Source organism: Patagioenas fasciata, chromosome 2, assembly GCF_037038585.1.
Source record: "Patagioenas fasciata isolate bPatFas1 chromosome 2, bPatFas1.hap1, whole genome shotgun sequence".
In the NCBI taxonomy this organism is placed as follows: Eukaryota; Metazoa; Chordata; class Aves; order Columbiformes; family Columbidae; genus Patagioenas; species Patagioenas fasciata.
The window spans coordinates 63,368,342-63,383,114 of NC_092521.1; positions in this window are offsets into that span (position 1 = coordinate 63,368,342).

The window sequence follows — 14,773 nt, forward strand, 5'->3', positions numbered from 1 at the left end:
GTGCCAAATGCACATGAGGTCAGTGAGTGGAAGCTGGTGTGAAAAGCTGAACATGAACCCATGCTCCCGCCACTGACCTCAGCTGTGAGAACCAGAAACAGCCAACTGGTGAGGTCTCAGTCATGGGCTGGGGAGTTGCTCTGCTGCAGGACTCACAACAAAGCTGGCTGGCTTTGGAGACCCCCACCCACCGAATGGCTCAACATCTGCTCCTGAAATCAGCTCTGTTTCCAGCTCTGCCTCTCGGAGGAGGACACACGGCAGAGCATTAACAGTACCCCAGCACATTCCTCATTTCCTTCACAAGTGCTTCTTCAAGGAGTATATAACTACATTAGCTTTATTTTCAAAGGTTTTATGCTCAGATTCCACACTACTGTGCCGTAGGGTGGGCATAGTAGCCATAACCTGGTTATAAAAAAAGTGCTGGTGGCTGGGATATTTGCATGAATGACCTCAGTTTTCGGTTGCTCACTAGAACATTTTTGGAAGGAAGTATTTGCTTGGTTGGTAGCCAAGTGTTTTCTCCTTGACTGCTAAATGTGTTTAGTCCGTATTAAATGTAAAATTCTCTCCAAAGTTCACTGGTGATTTCCAGACCCTATAAGATTTGCATGCAAGAGACTGACAGCAACATTCTTATTTAATAGTTTCCCACCATATTTCTAAAAAATGTAGTTTTCCAGATCCTTCTGACTTCCAAATGCAAAGTGGAAAATGTCCAAAAAAGGCATTACTTCATCTAATGCCGTTTATTTAGCACATATACAATCCCACTGGCTGCCTGCTTTATCAAAAGCAAGGGCATGTGTGACTAGTTTATATAACCTTAAGTTTCTGCTTATCTGGATTCACATAAGTGCATTTAGCAGTTTCCTCAGATGTACAGTTAATGTGAAATTCCATGAGTTTTACACTTAAACTTTATCAGAGATATGAATAGAAGAATGTAACCATCAAAGCTATTGCAGAGTCCTCTACTCCCTGACCTTTGGGCCCATAAACCCATGAATGAGTTACATTCATCCTCATACTAGTGCATTTGTTTCATCGATAATGCAAAACGCGTTTAGAACAGCAACTATTAATCTAAGTTGAACTTCACGTGAGCTGCACATGAGTAGATACTCAGTCTTTACCAAGGGTTTGTAAGACTTGTCCTCTTTGCACCCCACACAGCTTGGGTCCCAGCGCAGGGACAGGGCCGGTTGAAGAACCCTCTGCTGAGCAGATGAACGAGAAGAGAGGAAGAACCGCGTCACTGATGTGGCTGATCTGGATCCCAGGCTATTACTGCCTGGCTGTGTTTGTTGCGGTGCCCACCTGCCTGCGGTATGGCACACACCATGCTCCCCTCTCCCGAGCGCTGCCTGCAGCCTGCTGCAGCATGGGATGCAGAACAGCGGATTTCTGTCCTGCGCGCAGGGTGCTGAGCTGGGTCTGACCCTGTTGCAGCCATATGTAGAGGGTTAGGGGGGAGATGCACTCCGCTCTCTTGCTGAATAAGTCAGTTTTTCTCTCTAAACGTCATTTTTTTGTAGCTGCAAAATGGGTCAGTACTTTCAGAGAGCTGTGCTTACTACTGCTGCAATGAAATACTCCGAGATCTCCTCTGACCCAGGCAGAGCAAACCATGGCACAGGTCATGCATGGTACCTGTGCTGGGAATTGGGCTTTGGCATTTTTACTTAACACAGTGCATGGCAAGGTTTATATCCATTCATAGAATCATAGAATGTCCTGAGTTGAAAGGGACACACAAGGATCATTGAGTCCAGCTCCTGTCCCTGCACATGACAACCCCATATGACAACCACTGCTGAGGCATTTTTGCACCTTCCTTGAGCTGGCTGTGCAATCAGAGAAAGGCAGTCACACAGCTAAAAGAGGATAAATACACTTTGAATAGAACAGAAAGTCTGTCCCAAAGACAAGCCAGAGAAAAAAACAGGGTCTAATGGCAATCCACTATGGGTTAATTAGTTTTTTCCCAGTATTCAAAGGTGGTAGATCAGGAAGGCGTAAGCTGAGAAGTGCCCACTCAGATAAAGACCTGTACAATAAAAATAACCTCGTCAATGCAAACTGAATAGGAACCAGAAGATTCAATGCACCAATTGAATAATACTTAGGGACTTTTTCAGTGAAAAGTTAAACTTTTGTTTGTGTCCAGACTTGAGAAGTGCATAAAGAGTGCCTGAAAGTAAAGGGAAAAACATATATTTCTTAGACCTGATTGATCTAATTCAATTAAAAAAAAAAAAAAAACACAAAACAAAACAAAAGAGCATACCATCCGAACACACCCGTGCGTCAAGTTTCGACCTGATGCAATTTGATACAGGTGAGATATTAAACCCTGAAGACCAAGTTAACAATGGGAACAGTGGCAGACTGTTAACAGTAGTAAGAGGTAGTGGCTGCCATTATAATAGTAAGTTATACGTTTTTCACAGCATAGTGGGACAGCTGATAAACCCTGAACCTGCCTGCTGGCTGCCTTTAATTTGCCTGAAGTTTGTTTAGGCAGCGCAACTCCAGGAATGACCTTGTGTTTACTCATTAATTCTGTGACTCACTTCGTAAGGAATTAGAGCAGTAAAGCAACTGGAATATTTTTAATGCCAAGAGCATTTTGCCTCATTTCTTCATTGTCTTTGTGATTTAAATATCCTGTTGTGTAAGCCTAAAAGCAGGAAGTGAGGTATACAAACTCTTACAATAACAGTATTAGGTTGCAGATAAGTCCATGTGCTCAGTGGTGTCAGGTATTTTTTTTTCCTGGGGTAATACAAGTTTTGCAAATGCTGGGAGAGATTATGTTTTCTCTTAGGAAGACATTTGAAATCTTTCAAAATAAGCTTTGTCTGTTGCACACAAAAAAATACTCTCCTGATAACAAGAAATGACTTTGGCCTGTAATGCCAGTCTTTAATTATTTAGCTTCATGCTGTATTTGTGTTTCTGCCGTGAAACCCAAACCTTTTCAGCAGGCAGAGACGGGGTGATGGGGTAGGTGCCTATCCTCTCTTTCATTCTTTTCCCTCCAACTCAGCACTGTTTTAATGCAAATCAAACCCTTGGTGCGTACATAGCCAGCACAGATATTCTTACACTTCACGCACCTGGCAGGCAGCTTTCCTTCTGAGGCTGCTGCTGAACTGGATCGTTTCCTCTCGTGGCGATTACACTTGTCTCTCTGCAACAAAAGACAACAAGAACTTCTTTACAGGTGATAAACACAAGCTTTTTTTTTTTTTTTTTTTTTGTTAAACACACCTTGATTTATGGGTTTAAAGGAGAAAGTTCTGTTAATGGTAATATTTAGAATTTCTCAAATGAATCAGACCATTTTTTCAAGCCAGATACATAGCTAGCGTTTCAAACCATGAGCAACCCATGTAAGCTACCAGTGCTGCATTTAACAAAAGTAGGACATAATTTCTGAATCTATTCTCCTTAATAACATTATAATCTGAACCATCCTGTTTGTACTGAAGTCAGAAGTACCATTGCTGCCAAGTGGCTCTCAAGCAGCAGACCTGTTTGCTTGCATAACTGATCCCAAATTACATGTGATCACTGTATATAGGTGATAATCTTGAACAAGACAAAATGTATGATCTTTGTGTATGTTTGCACGGGTGCATTTGCGCTCACATGGTGCATACACATCTATATCACACACATGGTGTTACCCATAACAAGATTTTTACATTTGTGTATATCCACAGCACTAAAGGGCAAAACTACCTGACACTTTGCCTTTGTAAGCCTGTCTTGGCAGACAGCTAAATTTTATCAGAGTTTAGCCATTTCTGCTGTCATTTGCATGCAGAGTGTCTGATTCAGGCTTGAATTTTAATGACAAATTCAGCCAAAACTGTTTAGCTGTTTTTGAGAATGAGTTTAACGGAAACCAGGTTGGTTTGCTCATCTTTAACCATTCTGTATCTTCTCTGGGAATTGTTCTAGCACCTCCACAATTTGAAACCAGAGCCTGAAAAATCTGTAGAGGTTCCCTGTACTAGAGCTTTGCCTTTTGCTATTCTTGTTATACATTTGGCTGTGTTATAAGTCTGTGAAAAATCACAGTTTGCACATGCTCCATCACTACCTCTTCAACTGGAGTCGCTAAATTCTAAGACGAGTCTGCTCTGAGGATGCTCAGGTTTCTTACAGCTGGTAGCGCTGACTGAACCAGATATGCCAAGTCCTCAGTTATAGACTAGTGTCCTCACTATTTTATGCTCAAATATATTATTCTAGGACAGATTACAGGGGCTAAGCCAAGATTTCACGATTTCACTATACTAAGAATTCAGAGCAGTAAGGTTGGAATGAGTTCTAAAAGAAACTGCTAAGAGGGAGGTAAATTAATTTATGTTCATGAAGTGTTCAAATATTGCAGAACTGGTCACCACAGAAAATGTCATGGGAATTTAATTATTCCTTTTGAGGGAAGTGTTTGAATACCATACAGTAAATAAGGCATGGGATAAAAAACCTGAACTCTGAAAGTAACAAACTATTCAATTGCTGCAAATTCCTGAAACTTAAATTATGCTTTGCAGTAAAATTAGTATGTGTCTGTGCTATTAAAGATGATACCATAATGCACACATACAAGGAGCTAAGTGAACAGACATCCTCAGTACTGGCACTTTCTATTTTGTTTAGACAGCTTAAGAGCATAGTAAAGAACCTAATTCCTTTAATGTGTGTTTATACATTCACATAGACACATGCCTATAGACAACATGCCTTCAGTTCAAAATAATCAAATATCACTAGACCATGCAGTTGTTAACAGTTAATTGCATTTGACAATATTAAAAAAGGCAGGAATAGCTACTCTGAAGTTATCAGAGACAATGATTTACTAGACATTACAATCAAACCACAGCACAGAGCTTTCAGTTCTCCCTCTCCTGGAATACTAAAATCTGTGATAATCAGTGAAGTACAAAGTGAGGAGCTTTCTGTAGTTTACATTTATGTCTGAGCTGGCTCTAAACAAAACAACCTGAAGGAACTGTCTATGATAAACTTCTCTTTGTCTTCACCTCTTCCAGCTGCAGTAAGAGAGGAGCTCCATTTTCAGCTATGGAAACGAACTGTGATTTCATTTTTATGTCAGTAGTCTATTTTGGATAATAAACAACTGTTAACTTTCAGAATGCAGAGGGAGATGTATAATTTTTAAAGCACATCCTGTTTTGAGGACTCTGGGATATAAACTACTTAAGAGAAAGAAATTGTAGAAATTAATGTGAGATGACAAAATTGTTCCCAGTACAGTGAAGTAGTCAGTCTTTCTGCACTTCTGCCCTGGTAATCACGTATGTTGGGCCCGATTCCCTGACTTGTTTTGAAACCCCTTGGGGGAAAGCAGAAGAGACATACTGGAGAATCATGTTATTTTCCCAACATTTATTTTTGGAGGGCCAGTCTAGTGTGGTGCTTAAAAGCCTCACAAGAACTACACAGAGCTTACATGATTTCTTTCAGCTTTCTTAAAGTGTGGATATGGTATTGCTTGTGCAGCGTTGTTTCCCGATAGCCCATTTAAGCAGGTTTTAGCATTAACTTCAACTTCTTAACAAGCTTAAATACAGCATCACATTTGATTTGGTTTTGCAAATGCCTGGAACTTTTCAGGTGGTATTAGCAGATCTCAGTCTTCAAGCCTAATGAACTCAGATAAAACTCAGCAGGATGTCCTGTTAGAGACTAATTTTTTTGTACAAAGACAGCTCTTTGGTCCTCTTTTCTTGCGTTGCATTTGTTGACTTGTCTCGTAAGCTATCAGCTCTCTTATTGATCTGCTCTGGAGTTACTTGAGAACATAATTTTGAAAGCAGCAATTCCGCATCTCTCCTTGTTTGATCTCTTTGCTGTGGAGAACTGTGGCATGGATTTCCAAGCACTAGGCTGAAAACATATTTTTTTTAATGGTTAAATTTTTTTTTTTTTTTTCCCCAAATCTTTACATCTGCCTAATTGTTTTTAAAATGCCTCCCTATATGTCACATTTTCTGCTTTATTAAAATCTATCCTAAGATTCACATCCCTCAGCTTTAATTTAGCTATAAGTTGATTCTTAAAGTATCGCATTTAATAGCCTTTGCGTTTTGATGCGCAAACTATTCTGACGTCTATTCATAGACCTTTATAATGGGACCCACTCCAGTTTATCCCTTGAACTGTCAAGCTCTTGGGGAAATAATAGATCCTGACAGTTGTAAGGTTAAAATATAGGATTAATGATCAGCTTTTAATGTGCAAATGGGGCATTCAGCTTTCCTCTTACCCATCTTATTTAATGCAAATTCACTGTTGAAACAGGTAGCATGAGTTGCTTCTCTCACTAAACATCGATTAATCTATCAGGCTGAATTCCTGAATCAAAATAGAAATTTAGATACACACCACAGAGTAAATACAAACCACTGCATTTATGCTGACTTATAACCAATTATTTTTCCCCTGCCAAGTCCATCATTTATTTCCAAGGTTTCAAAACCTCACTTTCTCACGAAAATAAAAATAGCTGTGCATCACAGCAACCACTGTAACCAGCAGAAAGGAGTCTGCCCTTCTCTATTAAATACAGCTGTAGAAAGCCCCATGGACTTTGATTTAATTGTTTCCAATAGGCCAAAACAATCTGCTACCTGCACTCAGTAAAAGGTAAAACAAAAACAACAAAAAAAGAAAAAATTAAAAAAAGGGATTTCTACAGTGGTGCATGGAGGGGTTCACATGCTTTCGTTAGGAGAATAATAATACGTTTGAGATACTGGACCTTAAGAATTGTATGGCAATTTTTGATTGCACCATCCTATTAAAAAGCTGCATATGTATACACAATTAGACTATTTGTTTAGATAATGTTATATGCTCATGTAATTGGAAAATGCATTTTAAACTATGGCATAATCAGAAGCATTTGTCCATTACATTCTGCAGCGCTGTGTCTGAGGAGCAGAGCAAGTGGAGGATTAAGCTGGTATTTAAAGAACCATGTACCTTTCTTAGGGTACCTGAAAGAGAAATTATTTGATGTTAAATGAAAGTCAAAACATATAAAAATAAAATAAACACTGAGTCATTAAAAAAAATCTTTCATTTTTAAGCTGGTCACACACCTGCCCATGCATCCCTAACAACCACTAGCTTTCCCAAGAACACGAAACAGAAAGGTGTCCCTCTAAATATAAGACTTAATCCTTGCAGTACTCAAGTGCTTTCAGCTGCCAATAAACCAAAGAGTGAAGTCTGTTCTCTGCAATTATTCCTTTGAAAGGAGTAACGTCAGAGCAGCAGGCAGATATAAGTACCCTGAGTGATGAAGGAAGAAGAGCAAGAAGAATATGCAGCACATCATATATGTGTGACTTCGTGCGTTCTGTTATTATTGCTTATATCTTCATATGCATGCTTTAACACACTAGCAGGGAAGAACACAATTAACATTATTTGGGAAACCTGGTTCAGACAGCTTCTAAATGGCCTCCAGGGATTTCTTTTGTTGTTTTGATAACAGTGTCAATTTACTTGGATACCACCCCCTCCGTTTCTAAGAATGCAAAGCGATCTATCATTAATAGCTCTTGAGAAACATAAGCTAAATTTAAATTAACCTCACAGGCATTGTTTATAACATCCTTAGCCATTCTGTTCCTAATTTTCCACTGCCTTCTACCTTGTATTCACAGCTGTGCAAAGCAAGTCAAAACAGCAGTCAGGCAGCAGTGTTCTGCAGACATGCTGCCTTCATGTTGCTTTGGTGTAAATTAGGGACAATTCAGCAGAGAATTGGTGTTTGCAGACGTGTTGATAAATATATATATATATATAATAACCATAGCAGGCAGTGGGTCTTCAAATGGACTAAAACAGTGCATCTGGCACTCATTGGAGGATGCTTTAACTGCCTTGTGCCATTTCTGAACCTCAACAGCAACTCGTTCCTCTTGTGTCCCTCCTGCAGTATTGTCCTGGCTGTGCAGGAGGCTGGATGGCAGACCCGCTCCTCCAGAAAAAATAAAAATAAACAACAACAACAAAAAAAAAAACAAAACACACCCAGAAAAGATAAAATAGACAAATAAATAAGAAACATAAGAATAAACGTTGATTTTTTTTCCCAGGATTCAGCTTCCTCATCCAGTTCACCATGTGGCTGGAGAAACCAGTACAAGGCCAAGGACATAATGAAACAGTGGCAGGGGAAGGGGAACAGGAGGTTGCTGGCAGCCTTCCTGAAAAGTTGTTCATCAAATTACACCAGGAGAAATCGGAGTATTATAAATCCTGGCCAGGGACCTCCCTTCCATGAGCGGCGGGGAGGTAATGACAGAGCTACAGCTCAAACTCCAGCTTTTTCGTGTCTTGCTGCTGCTACGTCTTCCAGGCTTCCCTGGACAGAGGGGGAGTGATGTTTTCCCAACGCAAGGTATTGTTTGTGCTGCAACACATACACAGGGAGGCAGTTTGTGCTCAGGCCTAGAGCTTTAATTTTCAACATCCTGATGTTTTTGCTTTACACTGGCTCCAGAGTGCCTTCAGCTTGCAAAATGGTTGTACTCAGTGGAAGCTGAATACACAGGTTCTAAATTATTAATTATTTGACCTTTTTCTGTATTTTGAGATAATTTTCTTTGGAGATATGATTTTAGATAGAGTTATTTTGGGTTTTGTTTTTTCTTTTTTACACTTGCTTCAAAAGCCTTTCAGAGTTCACTTACATGGAAAAAAAAAAAAAACAGAAAAAAATTAGACCTTGCATTTATCAATTTTCATCAATAAAACTTTAAGTCATTTGTGGTTGATTTGATTTCACAGGCATAGCCAGTGAACATTTAGTATTTCCTTTCCAACTTGCTTGTTAGGAATTTAAAAATACAGATCACAAAAAGTGCAGCTCAAAAGAAGACAAAAATCTTTTTACTAATCCAACAAGCAGAGATTAACTGAGTTTAGGATTCAACTGAAGAAGGGGAAAATCACTGAAAACCAGGAATGGCAATTATGTCAGAGGGCCAGTTTGGGGATTGGGGGAGGTCATAAGTTCGTAATTCTTCGGTGCACCAAACTCTCTAAAAGCATCTATGAATCAGAATGTGCTTAGTACTTCGCTTTGTTTTCAGCCTAGCTGTTGTTGCTAGTGTTTGGGGAAAAAAGGGATGAGCTTTTGCTACTGGGACATCTGTCGATAGCACAGGCAGGAGCATGTACTAATGCAAGCACTGAATCCCAGCCAGCCATGGGTTTGACACTCCACCTGTCTCCCTCTGTACCCCAGAGCTTGCTCTTGCTGTAGCAAGCAAAAAAAAGGACTCTTTCACCTGCTCACCCATTCCAATGGAGCATTTTTTTTCACTCTAGCTATTAGCCTAAAATGAAGGCAGGATGGAAAATGCTTAGAAAACTGGAATCTAAACTGTGTTTGAGGGGGAAGATGACCCTACCTCAGCCACATGTAACTCACTGCTGCCCTGATTTCATGTAGCTAAGTGTGTACGATTGAAAGAAATGGTCTCCGCTAGCTCACAGTTTTGTCCTGGGGCCGTTCAATCACCCAACATTTTTTAAATTTTGTTTTGTTCTGTTTGTATTTTCTGACCTTGCATAACTTTAAAACGTCCATGCATAATTTTTTGGACAGTTTCCATTTGGGACAGAAACCCTTCTTGACAGGTTCAGCAAAGGCTGCAATTTAATAGACGCGTTACAAATTCTTTAAAACCAAGGTTTGAAGTGTTCGGACACCAATATCAGCATCACTGGGATCGCAACACAGCAGAGGATGTGCAAGCATGTGTTATTTGTGTTTGTGTGCAGTTCTACTACTGGTTTGTGTGCTGTTTGGATATAAATACGGGATCAGATTCAGTCCTAGTCGGTATAATCTCATGATGATATAAACCCCCAGAGGGGACTCCTGAGGTGGGAAACCTGCTGGGAGAGGAATTTGCTACAACCGAAACCAAGAGTAACCCCTCTGTGGCTGAGGGGGACCTCCTGGGGGTGGCGGCAGCCCCCACGGTTGCTTCTGCTGGCTGGAGGAGTTATAGGACGTGCTGACCCAGCACGTCCCCCACAGTCTCTGCGAACGGTCATAAACTAAAGCAAATGCCTGCGCTCATGCCAGTGGAAAGTCTGAAGGGGGAGGAGGACCCGATGAGAACTTCGTCTCTTTGGGGAGTGAATCCCACTGTAGTGTGGGGGTTTTAGTAATACAGGAGGGGAGGTGATTGTATGCCCAGTGCTGCCCACTCCTGCTCCCCTCTGTGTGGCTCACAGGCTAATAAAAGCCTATTTGTTGCTCTGGCTGACAGCAAAAACATAAGGGCAAATATGTATAAAAATGATGAAAAACAATAGTGCAGGGGAAAAAAAAAATCTAATAAAATCAGATGGGACAGTTCACAAGGCAATTGAATGTTTGCATTGTCCAAGGAAGCTGCAGTCCTGTGGAGCTGAAGGGAATTGATTGGCTTGTATTCACACTTTTCCTAAAAAGAAGTGGTCACCAGCAACCTACAGGGAGACTGGGGAAAAAGAACCCAAAACCAAACCCCTCTAAGGCTTCCCTCTCCCCTTTCCATCCTTCTGTTATTTTTTAAAACAGGGAAAGGGGCAAAGGGGCTAAAGAGCAATCTTTGTAATTGCCAGCCAGTAAATCTAACTTCAATCCCTAGTGAAACAATGGGACATATAGTTAAAGGGGGGGAGGAAAGTGGGACAGAAAATAATGGGGTCGTGAGCAATTAAAAGGTTTGGCCAAATCTGACCTTTGTTTTAAAGTAACTTTAAACCAGCAAAATTGTATCTGGGTTAAGTTTAACTGCCTAGTGTTTTGAATATTTTTAAAAAGAAATAATGCCAAAGAAACTCAGTTCATCTGGTGGAATCAAAAGATGTAGTGGGAAAAATATGTTTCCTTCTTACTTGCAACAGCTGTTTAACTTCAGCATGCAAAATCATATAGGAGAAAAAAAAAAAAACCCAAACCTTTCTTAAGATTCTAGTATCACTCCCAGTTCATCTAAACTGTGGAAAAGCTCATAATAAAATGCCAGTCCCTCCCTCAAAAACCTCCAACGTCCTTATCCCCAAACAGGGGAAAACGAGACTTGGCATTCTTGATAATACCAAGACTAAAAGAGACTTTTTAGTTTTCCTCCCCGCTCTGCTCACTCCGCTTTCTAAATCAACACATTTTCCATATGAATTTATACTGCGTGTGTGCACGTGTATTTCTAAAAGAAAGAGTCATAAATCCCATTTTTTAAAGAAAGCAAGGCTTTTTACGTTACATTTTAAAATTAGCCAGGACTAAACATTGCAATGCAGAAACTGCTCCTCTTGCTCTTACGCAGCCCCTGGCAAGACACCCAGGGAGCAGTTTCATGACAGTTTTAAGCTGCTGGAGCCAGTGAGGGTCCTCCCTCTTCCCTGGGAGGGACCCCTTATTGAGCCCATTTAAGCAAATGGCTTTTATTTTTTTTTTTCCTGGGTTACTTTTCAGCTGTTTTGAGACTTTAAATTGAGTCACAGCGAGGTCAGGGGAGCAGCAGGGTCAGCAGAGGAGCAGGGTCAGGGAATATGTCGCCAAGTTCAAGGTGGGGATGATGCGGTAGTGCTCGCAGAGACAGGGTCATCGCTCTCCATCAGTGAGCAGCGTTTCTTACATCAGCCCACTTCAGTTTCTCCTGCTCTCACACTTTGTTTTGAACAATTTCACCTGGATCAGGAGAAATATTATAAAAAACAAGCTATTTTTCAGCTAGATCTGTTCCCCTGTCCAGCTCAGCGAGCATCCATGCCAGCGTAGCAGGGGCTTTTGAAGAGAGGAAGCCAAGAGTGGGCATCCAGACATAAGGATGTGCTGGTCCCTAAAAAATACACTGCTTAGAGACTGGGGCTGTTTTATTAGGAAACAGTATTGCTGGTAAGGAATTTTCTGATGGAAATTTTATCTATTGAAAAAAAAAGTCAATTTTTAGATTCAGTCTGTTTGTTGCTGGCGTGTCTGTTAATGAATTTCTAGCCAAAGCACCAGGATTCCATTCACTCTGTTACCTCTCCCACCATTCACTGCTGCGTGTTCTCAGCAGACAGTAATTATCAGCCCTAAAGCCAACAAGAATGATGTCATTTTTAATTTGTATGGTAACAGGTATTCCAGGGGTATCCTTCACCAGAAATGCAACAATTCTGAAACCAGTTGTGGATTTTGGCTTTGGTGGGGGTGATCTTAACTTTGGCACTATAAGCTTCTGATAACTCAAGAGTCATCATGGAATAATGACTTTCTGACTGTCTCTGCAATAATATGTTAACAAGACTCTGGGTGACCTCTGGATATTTTATGGCTTTTTTGTTTGTGGTTTTTTTTTTTCCTAACAGTATGTTTCTGAATAACTGTGTGACGAAACAAGGCAAAGTATGCTGACTCAGATTACCTATGTGCCTGATGCTGCCTTTTTAACTGGTTTTGCATTAAGGCTGATTTTGTATGAGGATGCCATAAACACGTAACCTATTGCGCAATGTTGTTTTAAAGTCAGACAGCAAAATAGATGAGCTCACAATATGATGCAGAGAGCATGTGTTAGTTCTTGCATAGTCTTATTGGATTTATTCTGAGAAGTTACTGAGGCTTCCTGCAAAGATTGCTTAATAGCTTCAGTGGAAATAGTTAAGCTTTTGTAATAATACTGCTGAACAAGTCATGACTTTCCAATATCCAATATGCCTTATTACACTCATTCAAATACTAATGTCAATATTTATTAACTAATATTAAAATAACTGCCAACTCATTTTTGCATTTAGTTAGAAAATCATTATATATCCCTTTTCAAAAATCATTGACTTTTCCTTAGTACAGAAGACTCTGTTGTCAGTCTTTATAAAATATTTATGGCTTTCCTCGACATTCTTATAATATCCCTAGGAGAACGATCAGCATTTCTTTTGCTGAAAATAAGCCAAACCTTTTCTCCCCAAAAAATAATTAATGAACTGAATGTAAATGAAGCCCATCCAGAAGAGTAAAAAGCTACAGCTCATTCATCTACTGTTTCCTTTCAGTTTAGGAAAAATCAAAGGGATCTCTGTTTGCACTACTTTATTACAATTATTGTGTGTGGGGGGGGAAGCCGTCTTGAAGTCTCACTGAAGGGTAAATTATTATTCATTTCGCACCAAAGACTATGAAGAGTATTATCAGTCTAAATGGAGGGGCTTTCCACTGATGCGTTGTTTTTTCTGTGTCCTTGATTGTTTGTGCCACTGTTTCTTCATTAACAATACGTCCCCTCTCCGAGGTCCAGGGTAGGGTTATTTTCACTGAAGTTCTAAATCACCCATCTTTTCATTAGAGGCTGCAAGAGCCAATGATCTGAATGAAATGTCACACTTTTGTGCTACTGTACTATTATCTTATGCTAATTTCCTCTCCTATACCTGTTTTAGAAATCCTGATGTGTTATCTTTCATCTCCCCATTTGTGTTTTCACCTGTAAATGCATGGTAAGGAGAGGAGATAAAAAAAGAGACCCCCTCCCAGCCAATATTCCTGCAGGAGCCATGTATCAGCAATGCCCTTTATTTAGCTAGCAGTTCTGCTATTGTGCAAAGTTTTGGATGCAATTGGCTTGTTGCTCTTCTCTGTGTACCTAGCTGTATTACCATGGCAATAGGAAAAATATAATCATAGAATCATAAAACCATACGATAGTTTGAGTTGGAAGGGACCATAAAGATCATATAGTTCCAAGCCCCCTGCAATGGTCAGGGATATCTTCAACTAGACCAGGTTGGTCAAAACCCCTTTTACAACCTGGCCTTGAACACTCCCGGGGATGTGGCATCCACAGCTTCTCTGGGCAGCCCATTCCAGTGCCTCACCACCCCCATAGTGAAGAATTTCTTCCTCACATCTAATCTAAATCTTCCCTCTTTCCGTTCAAAGCCATTACCCCTTCTCCTATCACTACATGCCCTTCTAAAAAGTCCCTCTCCAGCTTTCCTGTAGACCCCCTCTAGGTAGTGGAAAGCTTCTATAAGGTCTGTCTGGAGTCTTCTCTTCTCCAGGCTGAATAAACCCAACTCTCTTAGGCTGTCTTCATAGTAGAGGTGCACTACGCCCCTGATCATCTTTGCGGCCACCCTCTAGACTCTCTCCAACAGGTCTATGTCCTTCTTAAGCTGCGAGCCCCAAAGCTGGACACAGAACTCCAGGTGTGGTCTCAACAGAGCAGAGTAGAGGGGCAGACTCACCTCCTTCAACCTGCTGGCTGCACTTCTTTTGATGTAGCCCAGGACACGATTGGATTTCTGGGCTGCAAGTGTGCATTGCTGGGTCATGCTGAGCTTCTCATCAACCAACACCCCCAAGTCCTTCTCCTCAGGGCTGCTCTCAATGGATTCTCTGCCCAGCCTGTATTTGTGCTTGGGGTTGCCCTGACCCATGTGCACAATCTTGCACTTGGCCTTGTTGAACTTCATGATGGAGACTGGGAGAGAAAGGAAGGCAAAAAGTGATAAAACACCACTGTCATCTCAAGGCTGGATGAGGTTGGAATTGGCTGATTTATCAGGGAAACCAAGAGACATGCTATTTGAAACATCAGAGGGGTTAGAAGTAGTCCTGAAGTGGAAAGTTTCCAATTCATAAATATACAAAGATGTTCAATACGAGGACCTGTATTTCCCTACATTAGGTCAAATAAGTCAGCCTGCACTCATATAGGAC